We start from the raw sequence: 3427 nt of genomic DNA on the forward strand, positions 1-3427 counted from the left end.
GCAGGGGGAGCGGCAGGCAGAGGGAGAAGCAGGCTCCCCATTGATCAAGGAGCCCAGTGTGGGACTCCATCCCAGGACCCTGAGATCATGACCTGAGCCAAAGGTGGCACTTAACTGACTGAGCCACCCAGGCATCCCTCTTTAGCTTTTGAAAGTGGAAACCTAAGTATTGATTTCAGAGCATTCTTTTCTAAGTTTTTAAAACTATAAATTTCCTTCTTTTCACTTTTTTCAGTAATCACACAATTTTTGATGTTTCATTATCAGTTTATTTTTTTAAAAGATTTTATTTATTTATTTCCTAGAGAGAGAGAGAGAGCATAGGTGAGAGAGAGTGAGCGAGAGTACAGGCAGGGAGAGCTGCAGGCAGAGGGAGAAGCAGGCTCCCTGCTGAGCAAGGAGCCCGATGTGGGACTTGATCCTAGGACACTGGGATCATGACCTGAGCTGAAGGCAGTTGCTTAACCGACTGAGCCACCCAGGTGTCCCTCATTATCAGTTTAAAATATTTTCCATTTTTACTTATGATTTGTATTTTGATCCAGGTATGTTATAGAAAAGTGTTGTTTAGTTTCCAAATATTTGGGGTTTTCCTAAGTGTCTTACTGTTATTAATTTCTAGCTTAATACCATGGTCAAAGAACATAATCTGTATGGCTTTAATCCTTTTGAGATTTATTTTATGGCCATTCATCTAGTCTACCTTGATGTACATATTATATGTAACAAAAATAATGGTATTCTCTATTGTTGGTTGTAATGTTCTATAAATATCATTTAGATATTGATTGATAGTGTTCAAATTATCTATGTTCTTACTGCGATTTGTTTGGTCTAGTTTTTCTGTTTATTGATGAGGGAGAGATGTTACAATTGTGGATTTATATTCTCTCTTCAATTTGTCCGTTTTTGCTTTGTGTATTTTTTTAAGTTCTTTTAAATAGCACATAGGTATTTATAATTGTTATATCTTTCTGAAGAATTGACACTTCTATCATTATGAAATGTCCCCCTTTATCTGTGGTAATATTTTTAATTTCAAAGTCTGTTTCATCTGATATTAATATAGCCATTCCAGTTTTATGACTAGTGTTTGCTTGGTTTATCTTTTCTCATCTATTGACTTTCAGTCTGTTGGTTTCTTTATATAAATGTGTCTTGCAGAAAACATACACTTGGATCTTGATTTTCCTGATTTTTTCGATAATTTCCACTTTTAAATTGGAGTGTTTAGGCCATTAAAATATAATTATTCGTAAGTTTGAGTTACAGGGACAGTATTGTTCTTTCTTTGCCTCTGTTTTTTTCTTTTCTTTCCTGCCTTATTTTGGATTGAGTAGTTTTTAAAATTCCATTTTAATTTATGAATTGCCTATGTAGGTATAGCTTTTTGCATTTTTTTTTTTTAAGAGAGAGAGCATGTGCATGCAGTGGGCGGGGGGGGAGGGGCCAAGGGAGAGGGGGGAGAGAGAAAGAGAATCCCAAGCAGGCTTCATGCCCAACCCCATGCAGGGCTCTCTCTCAGAACCTGAGATCATGACCTGAGCGGAAACCAAGAGTTGGACTCTTACCTGACTGAGCCATCCAAGTGCCTAGCTTTTTGCATTTTTAACTTGATAGTTTAGGGATTACAGTTATAGGTCTTGATGCTTTATAATTTATTAAATTATTTTTTTTCCTGTTCTTCAAATTAGAAAATATTTATTGATCTGTTTTCTCAAGTTCACTGATGCTTTACTTCATCACTTCTATTTTGCTTGTAAATCCATTCAGTGTATTTTTCATTTCAGATATTGTATATTTTAGTTTTGTAATTTCAGGGTTTTTTAATAGGAAATCTCAAGATAAATAAAAACTATCTCTTTGTTCACTATGAGCCTTCAATAATGAGCATTTTCCTTTAGCTCCCTGTGTATAGTTATGGTAGCCAGTTTAAAATCTTTTTGTGCTAATTCTAGCCTGTGGGTCATCTCGGGGTTGCTCTTTGCTGATGATCTTTTTTCTTGAGATTGGATCACAAATTGCTGCTTGTTCCTACATCAAGCAATTTTGGATTTTCACTTGGATGATATGAATAGTATATCCTGGAAACTGTTTCTGTTACATATTCCTCCAAGGAGTTTTGCTATTTTTGTTCTGACACACAATGTGGTTGGAATAAAATGTAAGAAAACAGATCTCTATACAAAGACATCAAAATAAATGATTTACTTAAAGTCCACATCTGAATTACAGAACTCCTACAAAAGTGGAAATTTTATCTTCAGTTATTACTAATAGGGCACCCTAAGTCAACTGGCTTAAAAATAAATTTAGCCTTTCACAAAAGAAATAGTCCAAAGGTGGAATAGCTATAAGGCTGGTTGGTTCAATGGCTCAGTAACATTATTCAGGTACCAGGTTTTTTTTTTCTTTTTCTTTTTCTTTTTCTTTTTCTTTTGAGGGTTAGACAGTTTATCGAGAACTTCCCCTCCCACCCTCACAGTCTCTAGGTCACTTTTTCCCCCTGTGCTAGCCTCAGGAAAATGGCTAGGGCCAGGGGCGTGGCGTACCCACTCCAGGAGGCTCACAAGGTGGCTGTAGCTCTCTTCTTCATACTGCGTGCACACAGCTGAGGGGTTCACCTCCTCGTATAGGGCCTCACCCAGGCCACCTTCTCAGCCTCCTTTTGCCCATAATTCTCCAGAAGGATCTGGCGCTCTTCTGGAGAGGCCTGCCGTAGACACTGAACCACCAGGCAGCTGCATTTGTTGTCCTGGATGTCAGTGCCAATCTTGCCTGTCACACTGGGCTCCCCAAAGAGATCAAGGTGATCATCCTGAATCTGAAAGAACTGCCCCATCTCCAGCAGGATCTTCTTGGCATTGGCATGTTCTTTCTCCTTGTCACTGCCTGCCATATACATGGTGGCAGCTACAGGAAGATAGAAAAGCTGTCTTGGACTTGACAATGGATTTGTACTTCTTTTCAGTGAATCTGCCAAGATCCACATTGCCCCGGGAGGCTTTGATGAGGTCCAGGGTCTGTCCAATCTCAGTCTGATAGGACCTCTGTAGGAAAAGCTCAAGAAGAGCAGGATTTCATCAAGCACTTCTCCCAGATTGTCAAGGTGCTGACCGAGGATGGCATGGGCCACCCAGAGACAGGAAATGCAATTGCTCGAGGAGGTCTTGGAGTATGATGTTATTGAAGGCAAATACCAGCAGGCTTTGACAGTGCTGATAGCATTTCAGGAGCTGGGGAAGCCAAGGAGGCAGGATGCTGATAGCCTCTGGTGGGCCCTGACTATGGGCTGGTGTGTGGAACTGCTTCAAGCTTTCTTCCTGGCATCAGATGATATCATGGATTCATCCCTTACCCGATGGGGCCAGATCTGCTGGCATCAGAAGCCAGATTTGGATGCCATCAATGATGCTTTGCTTCTGGA

At 39.9% G+C, this 3427-nt stretch overlaps 1 pseudogene; it reads right to left on the minus strand.

Annotated features, from left to right (window-relative positions):
* Positions 1–2381: 2381 nt before the first annotated feature.
* On the minus strand, positions 2382–3068 carry LOC118010846 (annotated as a pseudogene).
* Positions 3069–3427: the final 359 nt, after the last annotated feature.

This window comes from Mirounga leonina, unplaced genomic scaffold, assembly GCF_011800145.1.
Source record: "Mirounga leonina isolate KUSES-001 unplaced genomic scaffold, KU_Mleo_1.0 Mir_129, whole genome shotgun sequence".
NCBI classification, from domain to species: domain Eukaryota; kingdom Metazoa; phylum Chordata; class Mammalia; order Carnivora; family Phocidae; genus Mirounga; species Mirounga leonina.